We start from the raw sequence: 21,499 nt of genomic DNA, 5'->3' as shown, positions 1-21,499 counted from the left end.
GCTGGAATAAAATAATAAAATCTTTATGTTTCTTGGGGCTTAAATTGCAAAATGTGAACAAATGCCTAAAAACGTTCTAGAAGCTCGTCGTCCAAACTGCAGTGTAATTATAAAACAGAAAACCTCTGTTAAATAACAGAAAATGCCCTATTTAATTATTTTGTGTGGACATATTCTCAACAAAAACATTTTTATATTTCATAACACTTTACAGATATTTTTTAAAACTTTATTAATCCAGAAGGAAACTTGTGTGGTCAGCATTTACTTTATAAAACTAAATACTGAATACAAAACGTATTAATAAATAATCATTACATTGAAATTTTCTTCAGGAAATGCATTGTCTAGTTCTATAAAATCGTGAGTTTTTTTCAGGTTTAAGGCTGGCAGTTTGCTATCACACACAACACTGAATAATAATTAAATACGTGTTTTTAAATAACACAAAATTCAAGTCGTTCTTTCATAAAAGTCTTTTTTTTTGTTGTTTTGCTGTGATAGAGCTCCTGACCCAGGCCAAGCTGGCTCTCTAGGAAGACAAGGAAAAACTCCCAGGTGCCAGATGATGGGAAGAAACCTCGGGAAAGTGTGCACAAATTCCACTTGACAACACAATAAAACGCAACATAGCACAAAAGGTCACGGAGGATCTCATAACAAGGACAGAGCAGGATGAATAGGATAATCACAGGAAAGGAACAAAATCACGAAAAAATTAACGGAAAGGACAAATAAGAAGGGGGTGCCATAACAATAGAAAAATAAGGATGGATAATGGAAAAGACATTACAGAAGGAGGTGCCAGAAAAATAATAAAAACAAAAAAAGCCTAAGCTAACACAGGACAAACATTAAAGATACTGAACAAAAAAACCCCCAATAAAACAGAAATCCCAAGAGTGGGAGGAAACACAGCACACTATAAAAGGAGGGGCAGAGAAGAGTTTCTTCATTTTAATTTGGCCAGCGACGCATGTGCACACCCTGAAGAAGGCACAGCCCAGCCGAAATGTAGCTACAGCCATGCGTCAGCGCTAAAAAGTGTTTTTGCTTGTTGTTTTAGTTTGTTATTTTTTTGGGGGGGGGGGTTTCTTTTGATGTTTTTTTCATTTACATATTGATTTACTGGCCTAAAAATTGGAATATCATAAATTTATAACCTAAAAATTGGATAATTTATGGATAAAAACAGTTTAAAAGCCTAAAAATTGGAATTAAAAATGACACAGACTGAATTCATTGAGAAATCAAATTTTATTAAAACACAGTTAGAAACCTAAAAAAACAGGACAAATAAAACACAACTTTGGTAAAATTAAACATAATTTGGTACTTACCTGAACCTGAAAAAGAAAAGGACGGTACTTACCTCAATTCGGACCTGGGGATTGCCGGATACGGTAGATGGGATGGTGGGTCTCGGGAAGGGTCATGGTGTGGAGCGTGCACCTACTCCTGCCCTCCTTGTGCAGGGAGGAATTTCCATTCCCCTAACCTAACCCACCCTAATAGTGATGGGATTTCCGGCTCTTTTTAGAGATCCGGCTCTTTTGGTTGGGCTCACTAAAAAGAGCCGGCTCTTTCGGCTCCAAACCGGCTCTTCGGGTTGTTTTGTTGCTTTAATTAATTTATTATTAACAATAATATAAAATTATGCACAAAAGGAATTACTAGCGTAAAAAAAGTGGTTTTATTCATATATGTTTATATATAAATATATGCGGTGGCCCCTAGAGACAAAACACGTAAAAACTTCAAAACACATTTCTAGCATGAACTGAACTTCCAAAGCAGAGCTACTAGATCACTTAAATTACACAATTAAAAGCATGTGTGTATTGTTTGTGTATTTATACACACGCACTCATATATATCCAAATAATTTAAAAAAAAAGTTCATTTACCTGTTACTACCACACACCAAATCCGGTCGTTGGTACTTGCTGGCTTGTGTAGCCACTAGGTAACAAAAGCTCAACACTGCGCCCAGCATCCTGGAGCACTTCTGTTGTCTTTTGTACGTGTTTTGAGTTTTTACGTGCTTCAGAGTTTTTACGTGCTTCAGAGTTTTTACGTGTTTTGGAGTTTGTATGTGCTTCAGAGTTCATACGTGATTTGAAGTTTGTATGTGCTTTGTCTGTAGGGGCAACCGTAAATATACTTTTTATTCACTTCACATAAAATGTAATAAATAAATCATATAATACAAAAATCAAATATTCACATTTCAACTTTTAACTATTTAAATTTTCAGCTTTTTCCTTTTACAAATTTAAAGTGAAACAACACAAAACACTGCAAACCACAAAACAATTAAATATAGATTAAAATATGAAAACAAAAAGAAGATGCATATTCTGCTGTCTTTCTGTGGTTTTCCTGCTCTGTGCTTAGGGCCTTTTTTAGGTCTTCATTTTTCTTTTTCAAAGAATCAACTTCATCTTCGACCATAGCCTTCATTTTCTTTTCAAAGGCCAGAGCCCTAATATTTCTCTGACATTTCTGTTTGATCTCCATATTCTGGGCCTTTTGGTTGTCTATTACTTTGCCCATTTGATCTTTCTCGTCTGTTAATTCTTTCACGGTTTTATCCATCAATTCATTTTCGTCCTGTAACTTTGTATTACGTGTCAGAAGACCCTCAATCCAACACTGCGAGGATTGATGTTGTTCCTCGCGTTCTTTAACCGCATTGACGGCCACACCTCTACTATTTTTTACTGTTCTCTCAAGCTTTTCTATTTTGGAATCATACATTTCCATGACCTCTTCTAACTTTCTGTCTGCAGCATTGGCTTTGTCTTCGAGTTTTTTTAGTATTTTCCTCGTAAAATTGCTGCATCTTATTTTTTTCCTCTTTGTGGCGTTTCAATAATAATTCAACAACTTGGCTGTTGTGAAATTCCTGACGTACCACCTTTTCTTTTGCTGTTTCCAGCAGTCCTTGCAGGACTTCGACTTCGTCCTCATCATCTGTGATTAGGTATTGAAACAGCTGTTTACTCCCCAGATGTTTGTGTCCTCAAAGAAATTCCATTTAGATTTATGTGAATGTATTGTGCAGGTACTTTCTCTGCTTCGCCCTCATTGCTTGCTTTATCTGAGAACATAATCTGCCTTCTTTTAGCTTGGGGTAGGCCAACCCCACGACTCTCCACTGCTTCCACAAAGTAAGCTCCGATAACCTTTGGGTCACTGTTAGTGTGTGCGGCCCGCAGCCAAATGATGTTGCGTGAGAAACCGTCGATGCATCCATTAATACATATCCCATATGGCTTTAGTTTGTCATAAGAGTCTATGTGCCACACAAAGTTAGGCCCCTGAGCAAAATATTGCCTCCTTCTGAGACGTGTGGTCTGGCGAACCTGGGAACCTAATGGGTCCAGTAAAGAGATGAGGATCCTGACGTCTTCTTTCCTGATCGCAGTGCCGTGTTGTTTGCACTTTGTAAACATCCACCGATAACCGTGATCCTTCCCAGGCCCTTGCAGTTGGTTCACAATAAAATCTATCCCGGCGTCCAGGTCGTACTTACGTCTGTAAAGCGACTTGGCTCTCAATATCCGGTTTAAATGTCTCTCCGTAATGATGGTTCCTTGCATTGCCAGGCTTTTCAAAATGCGTTTGTAGCTCATTCCCAGCCTAAAATAAAACTCAATCAGACTGTCTCTGTCCATGGTGTATAGGTTTAGCTTCTTTTAGCTTGGGGTAGGCCTCAGTTTATGTTTTAAATTAAAACGCTTGAAGACAAAGTGAACTCTGGACAAGCGTGCGGCCTACCTGAAGCCCAGGTGGGCTTGTTGATAATCACATTTTCACACTCATCTCGGGGCACATCCGTGGTGTTCTGGTGCCAGCCTGAAAACGGGTCTCACAGACCCGAACACCATACAAGGGTTAAAACAAAATATTAACCGACAAATAAACCCCAAAATATAAGTAAACTAACAACAAACTTTAACTAATTTCAAAAAAAATAAATAAAGAACAAATAGCTCCAACAATAACAAAAATGTAATGAGTCATAAATCATGTAATACGTAAATCCTTAAGAGCTGACGACAAATCTGTAAAGAAATTCCATTTTGACTTTCATTCTATCGACAATTACTATTGATTGATTTTCATTACAAAAAAGATTTAATAGGTTCCTTTAAATAATAATAATAATAATAATAATAATAATAATAATAATAATAATAAAGAAGGAAAGAAGTCAAAAGTTATCTCGATGAATTATCAGATGAGTGCGTCATAAACTTTAACTCACCAAACTAGCAGCATAAATTATGAAACCAGATAAGGTTTTATCAAACTTAATTTAAATCTCTTCTTTCAGCCAATTGGAAACTGTCAATCACATGCTAGCTTTCTAAATTGCCACTCAGCCACCAAAACAAAAATGTTGTAAAAGGGCAGGGAGATGCAGAACTCAAGAGAAAAACTTTATCGCTCTGTTTCTTTTGAAGCTGATATAAAATTGTATCAAAAACTCACACAGATGCAAAAGATTTGGACGTTTTTGGAATTCTAGCAAGTGTGAAATGACTTGCTATTGTTGGGATTTCTGGTTTATATATTGGGGATTTTACCTTGCAATATAAGTCCTTTCATACAACACAATAAAACACAACAGAAATCAGAAGGTTTTTGTGATTTGGATTTTTATTTATTTATTCATTTTTTCTCTTCTTTTTTGGTCAGGTTAGTACGGTGGCCCTCAGAGGCCAAACGGACTGCAACTTTAGAAAACACCAGCGATAAGAAAAATGCTGTTTTGTTTTTCCTATTTCCGTTGTGTTTTGTGTGCTTTTGCAGCATTTTTCTTACTGCTGGTGTCCGTTTGGCCTCTCAGGGCCACCGTAGGGTTAGAGATTTTGATTAATTTCATTGAAGTATACTTTAGTTTTATTGTTTTACTTTGATGCTATAATAGATGTTTAGGAAATTCAGTTATATTTAAGATTATATAGCATCATGGCAAAACAACAGTCTCCTCAAGCTGCTTTATACTGTAAGGTGAAAACACTACAGTAAAAGCCAGAAAACCCCAACAATCCAATGATCCCCTTTGAGCAAGCACTGGGCGACAGTGGGGAGGAAAAACTCCCTTTAGGAAGAAACCTCCGGCAGAACCAGGCTCAAGAAGGGGCGGCCATCTGCTGCGACCGGTTGGGGGTGGGTGGGCAATCTCAGTCCACGAGGGCCGGTGTCCCTGCAGGTTTTAGATGTGTCCTCGAACCAACACAGCTGATTTAAACGGCTAAATTAGCTCCTCAACATGTCCTGAAGTTCTCCAGAGGCCTGGTAACGAACTAATCATGTGATTCAGGTGTGTTGAGCCAAGGTGAGATCTAAAACCTGCAGGGACACCGGCCCTCGTGGACTGAGAATGCCCACCCATGATATAGGGAGACAAGATGAAGTATACTTCTAATGGCCTATTTTAGCAGTTAATTTTTAACAATCAACTGGTGGTAATCCATCATCAGAATTGAGGAAAGGTGGTGTTGATGGAGACTCTACAGGAGGATTCACTGGGGAAGCCATACCTGCACTTCTGCCAGGGTGTCTTGGACGTACCTGAATAAATGTAGTTTTCCCTGGAAGTGGACGAGGATTAATCTGAGACGGAGTCTCCTCAGAACATCTCCCCATCATGCTTCTATGGTCCAACGATGCCAGCTTTTGTCCTTTCTGTTTTTCTAATTTAAGCTGGAGTTGAGCGTCTTTCACTCTAGATTTTAGATGACCTATCTCTTTTTCTTCATTGGCAGCCTTTTGGATAATCTGGTTCACTGGTCCAATGAGCTCCTCTCTTTGTCGGAATAAAGCGTACTCGGAAGACTTTACCATGTCATTGTACTGCTTTTTAAATGATTCCAGCTCCCGTGTTTTATCTAGTAAAGCTGCATCTAGATCCTTGCATCTGATACGTAGACAGTTCAGCTGTTTTTCAAGAAACTCCTTCGTTGTTCCAACAAAGGGGGTGCCTTCCACTCCGTCTACGTATTTCTTTTTCACGTTGTGGAACATATCCCTAAATTCCACCTTTTCTTTTCCTCTCAAGTGACCTGCATGTGGAAATGCCTTTTCAAAGGACAAAACGCACTGGCACAATTCCTCTTGGAAGTAGCGCTCTTTCTTCTCCAGCCAATTCACTTTGGATATAAATCTTTCCCGTTGCTTTTTTGTGGAGCGCAGTTTCTCTTCCAGCGCCACCTTTTCAGCCAGTGCCTGATTGTGTGCCGCTTTTACTTTGTGCCGGTCCACTGCTGTCTTTCTGTGGTTTTCCTGCTCTGTGCTTAGGGCCTTTTTGACGTCTTCAATTTTCTTTTTCAAAGAATCAACTTCGTCTTCAAGCATAGCCTTCATTTTCTTTTCCAAGGCCAGAGCTCTAATATTACTCTGGCATTTCTGCTTGATCGCCATATTCTGGGCCTTTTGGTCGTCTATCACTTTGCCCATTTGACCTTTCTCCTCTGTTAATTCTTTCATGTTTTTAACCATAAATTCATTTTCGTCTTGTAACTGTGTATTACGCGACAAAACACCGTCAATCCAACACTGCGAGGATTGACGTTCTTCCTCGCGTTCCTTAACCGCATTGACGGTCACACCTCTACTATTTTTTACTGCCGTCTGCAGCTTTTCTATTTTGGAGTCATACATGTTGATCACCTCTTCTAACTTCCTGTCTGCAGCATTTGCTTTGTTTTCCAGTTTTTTAGTATTTTCCTGGTAAAACTGCTGCATCTTATTTTTTTCCTCTTTGTGGCGTTTCAATAATAATTCAACAACTTGGCTGTTGTGAAATTGCTGACGTGCCACCTTTTCTTTCTCTGTTTCCAGCAGTCCTTGCAGGACTTGGACTTCGTCCTCGTGTTTTTCTTTAAGCTCAGCCAGAGTTTTCTCCGTCTCTGCGCGGAACTTTACCAGAGCTTCGTGGTCATCTTTTATCGAGTCCAACCTGTCTGCGATGTTTGTCCTGTCATCCAAGACCGAACCCAGCAGCTTATTATTCTGCAAAAGTTCATTGTTTTCTTTTGTTAGATCCTCGATCCGTTTCTTATTGACTGTATGCAGGTTTTTGAAGTAGTCAAGCTCAGTTTTGAGCTTTTCAACCTCGTCGATCATTGGCTGCAGTCTTTGCTCGAACTGTCTGGCATATGTTTCTTTTTCTTTTTCACTTTTTTTAACCATTGTTTTCGAGAAATTAACATTTCTGTCTTTGTTAGCTTTCGAACTCATTTCTGCTTTTTTATGTGCTGTATCACTCCAACAAAACGATAGCTTAATGAATTCCCTTTGACAGCTGTCCTCTATTTATAGACTTGAACATCAAAGGATGAAAGGACTGTCACTATGACATCACCACGTTCTGTGACGTAACAGGGCTTTGGAGCGTGATGTCACGGGGGTGGGCGTGGAAAGGATTTTGGGGGTCTAAACAAAGCGTGTCTTTTTTTTAAAACTTTATTTAACAAACAATGAGTATACAACATACGAACAGATGAAGTATACAACAGAACATGAACACAAAAAGCCAAGGGTGAAAGAAAAAGGTAACAATTATAAGAATACACGCAAAAATTCACATACATATATTGTTGTGAGAGCCTTTTTGTTGGTGCAGTCTGATATTGATTGTATGTGCATGTGCACATCCTTAAAATAATGACAGAAATATGGTGTTTTGTTAGTAAACTTACATTTATGGATAAAAAATTTAGCTAAAAGTATTAAGAAATTTATCATAAAAAACATTTCTCATACTTCTTGGGGAACTTAAAGAAACAGAATAAAACATTTTCCCATCGTAAAGAAAACTCCCTTAAAATATGGACAATAACAAAGCTGCTAAATTCCTTCCAGAATCTCTGTGTAAAAGAACAGTACCAAAAAAGATGTGTCACCGTTTCTGGATGATCCCCACAGAAAGTACAATTAGTATTTATGTCCCTTTTAAATTTGACCATGTAGTGACTGGCTGGATAACATGTATGTCGAATTTTAAAAGAGACTTCTTTCACCTTATTTACAATCAAATATTTATGGGGGACCATCCAGACTGTCTTCCGCTTGATATCTGGAACACTGATTGGAAAATTATATAGTGCAATAAAGTCGTTGTAAGTAAGTAGTTGTCCCTCTTTACTAACCAGCTGAGCCACCAATAGGATCCCATTTTGGAGCCAAGTTTCCAGGAAAAGTGATTTATTTTTCTATAAAATATCTCTGTTGTTCCAGATAAGGTATTTGTGAGGTGAGAAGTTGTGTTTATAAATGAGGGTCCACGCTAAGAGGACCTGCTTATGGAAGGATGAAAGCTTTACAGGGACTTTCTCAACATTGTAATTACAATTTCAAATAAAAGTAAAGCCACCAAAACGAGAGAAAATGTGGTATGGTATAAAGTTCCAGATAGAGGTAGGGTTTTAAGAAAATGTTTGGCCCAATTAATTTTGAAAGTGTTATTTAAAGTAGAAAAGTCTAAGACGTTAAGCCCACCTGATTCGTACTTATTCATCACAACAGTTTTTCTAATATAGTGCGTACGGTTTTTCCATATAAAATTAAAGAGCATACGGTCAATATCTTTACTACTTTTCTTATCCAGATGTAAGGAGAGAGCAGCATATGTTCATCGGGATATCCCTTCAGCTTTAGTAATTAACACTCTACCTTTCAAAGACAAGTCCCTTGTTCCAAGATGGCGCCGCCGCGTATGGATGCCCCGGTGCTTCAGTGCGTTACTTCTGTTTTGTTTTTGTGCATAACTTCTGTGTCTGGGCACTCCTCTGGATATTCTTACACTAGAGAAGAGCTTCTTAACTACAGGACTACAACACCTGTGGATTTACTTCCAATATTTGTCGCATCTGCGGCAGATTTACTGCAGACTCTGATCAGGAAAGTGAGACGCCGAAAGCAAGGAAAGCGAGCCGGCGCACTCGTGCGTCTGAGGAGACGCGGACTGCGAACTGCTCTTCCTGGGATCTTCCTTTCCGACGTACGCTCACTCAGGAATGAGATGGACGAGCTGGCCCTGATGAGAAGCATGAACAGAGACGTTGCCTCCTCCTGTGTCTTGTGTTTTACGGAGTCGTGGCTCTGTGAGGACATCCCGGACAGCGCGCTCAAGCTGGAGGGCTTTCATCTGCTGCGCGCGGACCGGCAGGCCTCTCTCTCTGGTAAGACCACAGGTGGACGTGTCTGCTTCTACATTAATAGTGGCTGGTGCACAGATGTAACAGTGATTGCTCAGCACTGCTCTTCCTCTCTGGAATACCTTTTTATTCACTGCAAACCGTTTTATTCTCCGCGGGAGTTTGCTTCATTCATCTTGGCCGCTGTTTACATCCCGCCAGATGCGGATGCGCAGGCAGCTCAGTGCGCACTCGCGGAGCAGATACTGCACATGGAGCGGACATTCCCGGACTCTCTCATCATTGCTCTTGGGGACTTTTACAACACCCCCCTCCTCACCCCACACAAAAGAGGATTTCACACCACCTCCTCCCACCACAACCCTCCATATTCATGAAGCAGATGCGAGGAAGCAGTTTAAGAGTCTGAATGCTCGGAAAGCTCCCGGCCCAGACGGTGTGTCTCGTCTACTGGACGCAGCCGGAGGGTTCACTTGGTTGTTTGCTCTCAATAGAAGCTGAGCGCGTCTCCGTGTCTGTGCTGGTAAACGATACTGAGTCCCAGTGCTCAGTAAACTGTACACCTGACCGTTATTCTCCCACTGAATCCGGTGTGTCCACGGTCCAACACGTGCTCAACACGATGGTGCTGACCGGTGCCCAAACACACCAGAACACCAAATAAGTAAAATAACACAAACACGAACTTCTCCATGGCTCGTCGGGATGGCAACTGCTCCAAAAGTGACACATGAAATAGGCTGACATTTGAGTTTGACACGGGAGGTGAGGGGGTGTTTTGAATATGCTTGACTCCGTCACGAGGTTGCGCACAGCATCACCGGCAAGGGGGCTTGGTTTGAGAGGTTTTTGGCATCTGTGATGTGATTTACAACCATCCACCCATGTACAGCAAGAAGCCGCACTCACAACCGTGGGCATCAGCAAGTTGGTGAAATTTAAACAAAACAAAACAGCATTCCATCTGAAACTCTCTTATTGTACCCAAAATACAAATTTTAGTGATTACATGTGGCTTCATTAATTATGTTCAAACGGATGAATACATAACGCAAGTAATAACTTTATGATCAGTCAGTGAATGAAGGAGCTCAAGAGTGCAAATATAGTTGCAATAAAGTGACAAATATGCCCTTTTATGTCAAACAAAGACCGAAATAAGTGGCATCAGTGTGAGGATGAGAATGAGCGATCCAACCTCACACTGCAGATATCAGGGCAAAGCACAGTGGGGGGGTTGCAGTCTTCTTGGCTGGACCTTCTTCTGCAGTGTGTGATCTTCTAGGAGAGTCTTCATGCAGCATGCCTGCCAGTGTGGTCCACACTGCTTCTCTGTCAGTCTTGGGCACACTGCGTAGGTCTTTAAAACGTGGGTCCAGTGCAGTTGCGATCTGGAGCCATGCATAGTTGGTATGTTCCTGGCGGGAAGCAAGGTCTTCCTTAAACTTCTCTTTAAACCTCACCACATATGCAGGGTCCTCATCAGTTACTTCCATGACACGGCGCAGGTGGCAGAAGGCTGGTAGAACTACAGAGCAGGAGACGTAGGCCTCTCCTCCCAGCAGTTCAGTCACATATCTGCAGTGGAATACACACACACACACACACACACACACACACACACACACACACACACACACACACACACACACACACACACACACACACACAGAGAGAGAGAGAGATAAGACAGCAAATTAAAAAAAGCTTTTTAATACTAGGTAATATTAATAAAATATCTGATTTCATTTATTTTTTAAATAAGACATTTTCATAATAACAAAACTGATTTAAGATGTATGTTTGATACATTTAATCTAAACCTACAATTATGGTCACAATGACAGGCTCACCTGCAGGGCTCTAGAAGTGTCTCCAGTCTCTGGAGTTTGTCCCACTCTGAAGGCGTCAGGAGGACAAGTTTATGCTTTTGTTTATCCAGAGTCGCGGTTACTGCAGTTTGGTTGCGGATCAAGCGCTTCACCATCTCCAGCGTGGAGTTCCAGCGCGTAGGCACGTCCTGGGCCAACGGCTCCTGCTTGCGCCCCAGTGACACCTGCTCTGCGTTCAGCTCTGCTGTGTTTGCTGGGCTGTGCTTAAAATGGCCAACAATTTTGCGGCATTTGGCCAGCGCAGTGACAAAGCCACTGTCTGCGAGACTCACTGTGATGCATCTCTGTAGAATGTGCGCGGTACACGGCATGTGATTGAATGGCATGATGCGAGCCGCGGCGATCATATTGCGCGCACTGTCCGTGCCTACTGTTGTCACCTTCTCCTCAATTCTCCACCTGCGAGCAACAGTCTGGAACTGCTCTGCACAAGCCTCCGCAAAGTGCCGCTCTTCCGTTTTCATTATAGTCAGCGCAAAGGATGTCAGACCCCAGGCTTCAGTGATTAAATGCGCAGTAACTCCCAGGTAATTGTCATTACTCAATGATGTCCAGTGGTCTCCTGTCAGAGCCACGCATTCTGTGTGAACTAAAGCCTCTTCTTTTTTCTTTTTCTCCGTTTCATACAGTTCGTGGATTCGAATTGTTATTGTGCTTCTCGCTGGGGGCTTGTAGGACGCGTCCTGAGATGCAACCTTTAAAACATCCGCAAAGCCCTTGTCCTCCACAATGCTTAGCGGTCTGCAGTCCTTTGCTATCCATTTGGCTATATTGTCGGTCAGTTTGTCCAAAGAAGACTTACCGAGTGGCCTGCGTTCACTAAGAGTGGTCTGACGCAGGCCGGGTGAAGCTGCTGCCCCGACAAACGCGTGTTTGGCATTAAGGTGGTATTTTAAGGTCGAATTTGAACGGTGAAATTGAAACTCTTTACTACAGTGAGTGCAAATTACAACGCGTTTGTTTATTGTCCCATCTATGTTCTTCTTGTATTTAAATTCCCCATCCAGAAGGCCATCCGCTTCCTGCTTCTCCATTTTCAGTGGCGCGGTAAACAAATCAAGTGGAATTATGGGAGCGACTTATCTGCGTGTTGCGCTAAATAGTTAAATATTCTAACGTAATTAATTCCAAAATTTAATTATCGCAATTAACGCGTTAATTTCGACAGCTATAAATATAATATAATATAATATAATATAATATAATATAATATAATATAATATAATATAATATAATATAATATATCATGTTGCTATTTAATGTTTTTTGTTCGTGTTGCAGCTGCTCTGTGAGCCAAGCTTTCGTTGTCTAAATTCAATGGCAATATATCTCTGCACCACACGATGGCGATAGATTCTCACAGACAGTCTGTGCTCTGCTTCCGCCACCAGTCATCTTTAAATCTTTTTTTTAATTCAATGAAACCTTTATTTAACTGTCCATCTCGCGGCATTACTTAAAAAAAATCATATTTAAATACAAAGAAGATTAAATACATGAACGACAGTAAATTGATAAAATAAGAGCAAATAAATATATTTACAAATGATAGCAACATCAATGGAATAAAACCATGAACACCAGCAGAAGGAGAAAGAGGCCTGTATCTACATTATTACTCTGGCAGCTCTCAGTCTCCATACAGACAGGACACGTTGCAGCGTAATTGCAGACAGGTGCGTGGGCCTGAGCTCCGCCCAGGCAGAATGACGAGTGGAAGAAAGCAGCAACACAATAAACATATGTAGCCTTGCGGAGCCGGCCGGGCAGACACCGAGACAGAGTGCAAAGATTTTATACGTGACAACATACACAAAAAAACACACACAACAAAAATCAGAATGTGTTTGTGATTTGGATTTTTATTTAAAGGTGAAACCTTTTTTCTTTTCTTGTTTTGCCAGATTAGACATTTTGATTCATTTCATTTAGTTTTTTTGTTTTACTTTGATGCTATAATAGATGTTTTTAAAATGTAGTCATATTTAATACTATATTGCATCATGGCAAAAAAAAACAGTCTCCTCAAGCTGCTTTATACTGTAAGGTAAAAACACTACAGTAAAAGCCAGAAAACCCCAACAATCCAATGATCCCCTTTGAGCAAGCACTGGGCGACAGTGGGGAGGAAAAACTCCCTTTAGGAAGAAACCTCCGGCAGAACCAGGCTCAAGAAGGGGCGGCCATCTGCTGCGACCGGTTGGGGGTGGGTGGGCAATCTCAGTCCACGAGGGCCGGTGTCCCTGCAGGTTTTAGATGTGTCCTCGAACCAACACAGCTGATTTAAACGGCTAAATTAGCTCCTCAACATGTCCTGAAGTTCTCCAGAGGCCTGGTAACGAACTAATCATGTGATTCAGGTGTGTTGAGCCAAGGTGAGATCTAAAACCTGCAGGGACACCGGCCCTCGTGGACTGAGAATGCCCACCCATGATATAGGGAGACAAGATGAAGTATACTTCTAATGGCCTATTTTAGCAGTTAATTTTTAACAATCAACTGGTGGTAATCCATCATCAGAATTGAGGAAAGGTGGTGTTGATGGAGACTCTACAGGAGGATTCACTGGGGAAGCCATACCTGCACTTCTGCCAGGGTGTCTTGGACGTACCTGAATAAATGTAGTTTTCCCTGGAAGTGGACGAGGATTAATCTGAGACGGAGTCTCCTCAGAACATCTCCCCATCATGCTTCTATGGTCCAACGATGCCAGCTTTTGTCCTTTCTGTTTTTCTAATTTAAGCTGGAGTTGAGCGTCTTTCACTCTAGATTTTAGATGACCTATCTCTTTTTCTTCATTGGCAGCCTTTTGGATAATCTGGTTCACTGGTCCAATGAGCTCCTCTCTTTGTCGGAATAAAGCGTACTCGGAAGACTTTACCATGTCATTGTACTGCTTTTTAAATGATTCCAGCTCCCGTGTTTTATCTAGTAAAGCTGCATCTAGATCCTTGCATCTGATACGTAGACAGTTCAGCTGTTTTTCAAGAAACTCCTTCGTTGTTCCAACAAAGGGGGTGCCTTCCACTCCGTCTACGTATTTCTTTTTCACGTTGTGGAACATATCCCTAAATTCCACCTTTTCTTTTCCTCTCAAGTGACCTGCATGTGGAAATGCCTTTTCAAAGGACAAAACGCACTGGCACAATTCCTCTTGGAAGTAGCGCTCTTTCTTCTCCAGCCAATTCACTTTGGATATAAATCTTTCCCGTTGCTTTTTTGTGGAGCGCAGTTTCTCTTCCAGCGCCACCTTTTCAGCCAGTGCCTGATTGTGTGCCGCTTTTACTTTGTGCCGGTCCACTGCTGTCTTTCTGTGGTTTTCCTGCTCTGTGCTTAGGGCCTTTTTGACGTCTTCAATTTTCTTTTTCAAAGAATCAACTTCGTCTTCAAGCATAGCCTTCATTTTCTTTTCCAAGGCCAGAGCTCTAATATTACTCTGGCATTTCTGCTTGATCGCCATATTCTGGGCCTTTTGGTCGTCTATCACTTTGCCCATTTGACCTTTCTCCTCTGTTAATTCTTTCATGTTTTTAACCATAAATTCATTTTCGTCTTGTAACTGTGTATTACGCGACAAAACACCGTCAATCCAACACTGCGAGGATTGACGTTCTTCCTCGCGTTCCTTAACCGCATTGACGGTCACACCTCTACTATTTTTTACTGCCGTCTGCAGCTTTTCTATTTTGGAGTCATACATGTTGATCACCTCTTCTAACTTCCTGTCTGCAGCATTTGCTTTGTTTTCCAGTTTTTTAGTATTTTCCTGGTAAAACTGCTGCATCTTATTTTTTTCCTCTTTGTGGCGTTTCAATAATAATTCAACAACTTGGCTGTTGTGAAATTGCTGACGTGCCACCTTTTCTTTCTCTGTTTCCAGCAGTCCTTGCAGGACTTGGACTTCGTCCTCGTGTTTTTCTTTAAGCTCAGCCAGAGTTTTCTCCGTCTCTGCGCGGAACTTTACCAGAGCTTCGTGGTCATCTTTTATCGAGTCCAACCTGTCTGCGATGTTTGTCCTGTCATCCAAGACCGAACCCAGCAGCTTATTATTCTGCAAAAGTTCATTGTTTTCTTTTGTTAGATCCTCGATCCGTTTCTTATTGACTGTATGCAGGTTTTTGAAGTAGTCAAGCTCAGTTTTGAGCTTTTCAACCTCGTCGATCATTGGCTGCAGTCTTTGCTCGAACTGTCTGGCATATGTTTCTTTTTCTTTTTCACTTTTTTTAACCATTGTTTTCGAGAAATTAACATTTCTGTCTTTGTTAGCTTTCGAACTCATTTCTGCTTTTTTATGTGCTGTATCACTCCAACAAAACGATAGCTTAATGAATTCCCTTTGACAGCTGTCCTCTATTTATAGACTTGAACATCAAAGGATGAAAGGACTGTCACTATGACATCACCACGTTCTGTGACGTAACAGGGCTTTGGAGCGTGATGTCACGGGGGTGGGCGTGGAAAGGATTTTGGGGGTCTAAACAAAGCGTGTCTTTTTTTTAAAACTTTATTTAACAAACAATGAGTATACAACATACGAACAGATGAAGTATACAACAGAACATGAACACAAAAAGCCAAGGGTGAAAGAAAAAGGTAACAATTATAAGAATACACGCAAAAATTCACATACATATATTGTTGTGAGAGCCTTTTTGTTGGTGCAGTCTGATATTGATTGTATGTGCATGTGCACATCCTTAAAATAATGACAGAAATATGGTGTTTTGTTAGTAAACTTACATTTATGGATAAAAAATTTAGCTAAAAGTATTAAGAAATTTATCATAAAAAACATTTCTCATACTTCTTGGGGAACTTAAAGAAACAGAATAAAACATTTTCCCATCGTAAAGAAAACTCCCTTAAAATATGGACAATAACAAAGCTGCTAAATTCCTTCCAGAATCTCTGTGTAAAAGAACAGTACCAAAAAAGATGTGTCACCGTTTCTGGATGATCCCCACAGAAAGTACAATTAGTATTTATGTCCCTTTTAAATTTGACCATGTAGTGACTGGCTGGATAACATGTATGTCGAATTTTAAAAGAGACTTCTTTCACCTTATTTACAATCAAATATTTATGGGGGACCATCCAGACTGTCTTCCGCTTGATATCTGGAACACTGATTGGAAAATTATATAGTGCAATAAAGTCGTTGTAAGTAAGTAGTTGTCCCTCTTTACTAACCAGCTGAGCCACCAATAGGATCCCATTTTGGAGCCAAGTTTCCAGGAAAAGTGATTTATTTTTCTATAAAATATCTCTGTTGTTCCAGATAAGGTATTTGTGAGGTGAGAAGTTGTGTTTATAAATGAGGGTCCACGCTAAGAGGACCTGCTTATGGAAGGATGAAAGCTTTACAGGGACTTTCTCAACATTGTAATTACAATTTCAAATAAAAGTAAAGCCACCAAAACGAGAGAAAATGTGGTATGGTATAAAGTTCCAGATAGAGGTAGGGTTTTAAGAAAATGTTTGGCCCAATTAATTTTGAAAGTGTTATTTAAAGTAGAAAAGTCTAAGACGTTAAGCCCACCTGATTCGTACTTATTCATCACAACAGTTTTTCTAATATAGTGCGTACGGTTTTTCCATATAAAATTAAAGAGCATACGGTCAATATCTTTACTACTTTTCTTATCCAGATGTAAGGAGAGAGCAGCATATGTTCATCGGGATATCCCTTCAGCTTTAGTAATTAACACTCTACCTTTCAAAGACAAGTCCCTTGTTCCAAGATGGCGCCGCCGCGTATGGATGCCCCGGTGCTTCAGTGCGTTACTTCTGTTTTGTTTTTGTGCATAACTTCTGTGTCTGGGCACTCCTCTGGATATTCTTACACTAGAGAAGAGCTTCTTAACTACAGGACTACAACACCTGTGGATTTACTTCCAATATTTGTCGCATCTGCGGCAGATTTACTGCAGACTCTGATCAGGAAAGTGAGACGCCGAAAGCAAGGAAAGCGAGCCGGCGCACTCGTGCGTCTGAGGAGACGCGGACTGCGAACTGCTCTTCCTGGGATCTTCCTTTCCGACGTACGCTCACTCAGGAATGAGATGGACGAGCTGGCCCTGATGAGAAGCATGAACAGAGACGTTGCCTCCTCCTGTGTCTTGTGTTTTACGGAGTCGTGGCTCTGTGAGGACATCCCGGACAGCGCGCTCAAGCTGGAGGGCTTTCATCTGCTGCGCGCGGACCGGCAGGCCTCTCTCTCTGGTAAGACCACAGGTGGACGTGTCTGCTTCTACATTAATAGTGGCTGGTGCACAGATGTAACAGTGATTGCTCAGCACTGCTCTTCCTCTCTGGAATACCTTTTTATTCACTGCAAACCGTTTTATTCTCCGCGGGAGTTTGCTTCATTCATCTTGGCCGCTGTTTACATCCCGCCAGATGCGGATGCGCAGGCAGCTCAGTGCGCACTCGCGGAGCAGATACTGCACATGGAGCGGACATTCCCGGACTCTCTCATCATTGCTCTTGGGGACTTTTACAACACCCCCCTCCTCACCCCACACAAAAGAGGATTTCACACCACCTCCTCCCACCACAACCCTCCATATTCATGAAGCAGATGCGAGGAAGCAGTTTAAGAGTCTGAATGCTCGGAAAGCTCCCGGCCCAGACGGTGTGTCTCGTCTACTGGACGCAGCCGGAGGGTTCACTTGGTTGTTTGCTCTCAATAGAAGCTGAGCGCGTCTCCGTGTCTGTGCTGGTAAACGATACTGAGTCCCAGTGCTCAGTAAACTGTACACCTGACCGTTATTCTCCCACTGAATCCGGTGTGTCCACGGTCCAACACGTGCTCAACACGATGGTGCTGACCGGTGCCCAAACACACCAGAACACCAAATAAGTAAAATAACACAAACACGAACTTCTCCATGGCTCGTCGGGATGGCAACTGCTCCAAAAGTGACACATGAAATAGGCTGACATTTGAGTTTGACACGGGAGGTGAGGGGGTGTTTTGAATATGCTTGACTCCGTCACGAGGTTGCGCACAGCATCACCGGCAAGGGGGCTTGGTTTGAGAGGTTTTTGGCATCTGTGATGTGATTTACAACCATCCACCCATGTACAGCAAGAAGCCGCACTCACAACCGTGGGCATCAGCAAGTTGGTGAAATTTAAACAAAACAAAACAGCATTCCATCTGAAACTCTCTTATTGTACCCAAAATACAAATTTTAGTGATTACATGTGGCTTCATTAATTATGTTCAAACGGATGAATACATAACGCAAGTAATAACTTTATGATCAGTCAGTGAATGAAGGAGCTCAAGAGTGCAAATATAGTTGCAATAAAGTGACAAATATGCCCTTTTATGTCAAACAAAGACCGAAATAAGTGGCATCAGTGTGAGGATGAGAATGAGCGATCCAACCTCACACTGCAGATATCAGGGCAAAGCACAGTGGGGGGGTTGCAGTCTTCTTGGCTGGACCTTCTTCTGCAGTGTGTGATCTTCTAGGAGAGTCTTCATGCAGCATGCCTGCCAGTGTGGTCCACACTGCTTCTCTGTCAGTCTTGGGCACACTGCGTAGGTCTTTAAAACGTGGGTCCAGTGCAGTTGCGATCTGGAGCCATGCATAGTTGGTATGTTCCTGGCGGGAAGCAAGGTCTTCCTTAAACTTCTCTTTAAACCTCACCACATATGCAGGGTCCTCATCAGTTACTTCCATGACACGGCGCAGGTGGCAGAAGGCTGGTAGAACTACAGAGCAGGAGACGTAGGCCTCTCCTCCCAGCAGTTCAGTCACATATCTGCAGTGGAATACACACACACACACACACACACACACACACACACACACACACACACACACACACACACACACACACACACACACACACACAGAGAGAGAGAGAGAGAGATAAGACAGCAAATTAAAAAAAGCTTTTTAATACTAGGTAATATTAATAAAATATCTGATTTCATTTATTTTTTAAATAAGACATTTTCATAATAACAAAACTGATTTAAGATGTATGTTTGATACATTTAATCTAAACCTACAATTATGGTCACAATGACAGGCTCACCTGCAGGGCTCTAGAAGTGTCTCCAGTCTCTGGAGTTTGTCCCACTCTGAAGGCGTCAGGAGGACAAGTTTATGCTTTTGTTTATCCAGAGTCGCGGTTACTGCAGTTTGGTTGCGGATCAAGCGCTTCACCATCTCCAGCGTGGAGTTCCAGCGCGTAGGCACGTCCTGGGCCAACGGCTCCTGCTTGCGCCCCAGTGACACCTGCTCTGCGTTCAGCTCTGCTGTGTTTGCTGGGCTGTGCTTAAAATGGCCAACAATTTTGCGGCATTTGGCCAGCGCAGTGACAAAGCCACTGTCTGCGAGACTCACTGTGATGCATCTCTGTAGAATGTGCGCGGTACACGGCATGTGATTGAATGGCATGATGCGAGCCGCGGCGATCATATTGCGCGCACTGTCCGTGCCTACTGTTGTCACCTTCTCCTCAATTCTCCACCTGCGAGCAACAGTCTGGAACTGCTCTGCACAAGCCTCCGCAAAGTGCCGCTCTTCCGTTTTCATTATAGTCAGCGCAAAGGATGTCAGACCCCAGGCTTCAGTGATTAAATGCGCAGTAACTCCCAGGTAATTGTCATTACTCAATGATGTCCAGTGGTCTCCTGTCAGAGCCACGCATTCTGTGTGAACTAAAGCCTCTTCTTTTTTCTTTTTCTCCGTTTCATACAGTTCGTGGATTCGAATTGTTATTGTGCTTCTCGCTGGGGGCTTGTAGGACGCGTCCTGAGATGCAACCTTTAAAACATCCGCAAAGCCCTTGTCCTCCACAATGCTTAGCGGTCTGCAGTCCTTTGCTATCCATTTGGCTATATTGTCGGTCAGTTTGTCCAAAGAAGACTTACCGAGTGGCCTGCGTTCACTAAGAGTGGTCTGACGCAGGCCGGGTGAAGCTGCTGCCCCGACAAACGCGTGTTTGGCATTAAGGTGGTATTTTAAGGTCGAATTTGAACGGTGAAATTGAAACTCTTTACTACAGTGAGTGCAAATTACAACGCGTTTGTTTATTGTCCCATCTATGTTCTTCTTGTATTTAAATTCCCCATCCAGAAGGCCATCCGCTTCCTGCTTCTCCATTTTCAGTGGCGCGGTAAACAAATCAAGTGGAATTATGGGAGCGACTTATCTGCGTGTTGCGCTAAATAGTTAAATATTCTAACGTAATTAATTCCAAAATTTAATTATCGCAATTAACGCGTTAATTTCGACAGCTATAAATATAATATAATATAATATAATATAATATAATATAATATAATATAATATAATATAATATATCATGTTGCTATTTAATGTTTTTTGTTCGTGTTGCAGCTGCTCTGTGAGCCAAGCTTTCGTTGTCTAAATTCAATGGCAATATATCTCTGCACCACACGATGGCGATAGATTCTCACAGACAGTCTGTGCTCTGCTTCCGCCACCAGTCATCTTTAAATCTTTTTTTTAATTCAATGAAACCTTTATTTAACTGTCCATCTCGCGGCATTACTTAAAAAAAATCATATTTAAATACAAAGAAGATTAAATACATGAACGACAGTAAATTGATAAAATAAGAGCAAATAAATATATTTACAAATGATAGCAACATCAATGGAATAAAAGCATGAACAGCAGCAGAAGGAGAAAGAGGCCTGTATCTACATTATTACTCTGGCAGCTCTCAGTCTCCATACAGACAGGACACGTTGCAGCGTAATTGCAGACAGGTGCGTGGGCCTGAGCTCCGCCCAGGCAGAATGACGAGTGGAAGAAAGCAGCAACACAATAAACATATGTAGCCTTGCGGAGCCGGCCGGGCAGACACCGAGACAGAGTGCAAAGATTTTATACGTGACAACATACACAAAAAAACACACACAACAAAAATCAGAATGTGTTTGTGATTTGGATTTTTATTTAAAGGTGAAACCTTTTTTCTTTTCTTGTTTTGCCAGATTAGACATTTTGATTCATTTCATTTAGTTTTTTTGTTTTACTTTGATGCTATAATAGATGTTTTTAAAATGTAGTCATATTTAATACTATATTGCATCATGGCAAAAAAACAGTCTCCTCAAGCTGCTTTATACTGTAAGGTAAAAACACTACAGTAAAAGCCAGAAAACCCCAACAATCCAATGATCCCCTTTGAGCAAGCACTGGGCGACAGTGGGGAGGAAAAACTCCCTTTAGGAAGAAACCTCCGGCAGAACCAGGCTCAAGAAGGGGCGGCCATCTGCTGCGACCGGTTGGGGGTGGGTGGGCAATCTCAGTCCACGAGGGCCGGTGTCCCTGCAGGTTTTAGATGTGTCCTCGAACCAACACAGCTGATTTAAACGGCTAAATTAGCTCCTCAACATGTCCTGAAGTTCTCCAGAGGCCTGGTAACGAACTAATCATG

At 41.7% G+C, this 21,499-nt stretch overlaps 1 long non-coding RNA gene across 1 annotated transcript in view; it reads right to left on the bottom strand.

Moving 5' to 3' along the window:
* Nucleotides 1-21,499, bottom strand: part of LOC146671371 (uncharacterized) — a 394,396-nt gene that overhangs the window by 78,639 nt on the left and 294,258 nt on the right. The gene's annotated exons all lie outside the window — the stretch shown is intronic.

The sequence above is a fragment of the Rhamphochromis longiceps genome, linkage group LG4, assembly GCF_057381845.1.
Source record: "Rhamphochromis longiceps isolate RC_006_pf linkage group LG4, R_longiceps_female_GT1.1, whole genome shotgun sequence".
In the NCBI taxonomy this organism is placed as follows: domain Eukaryota; kingdom Metazoa; phylum Chordata; class Actinopteri; order Cichliformes; family Cichlidae; genus Rhamphochromis; species Rhamphochromis longiceps.
The sequence above is the reverse complement of the archived record's forward strand: the minus strand, read 5'-3'. Positions and strand labels throughout refer to the sequence as shown.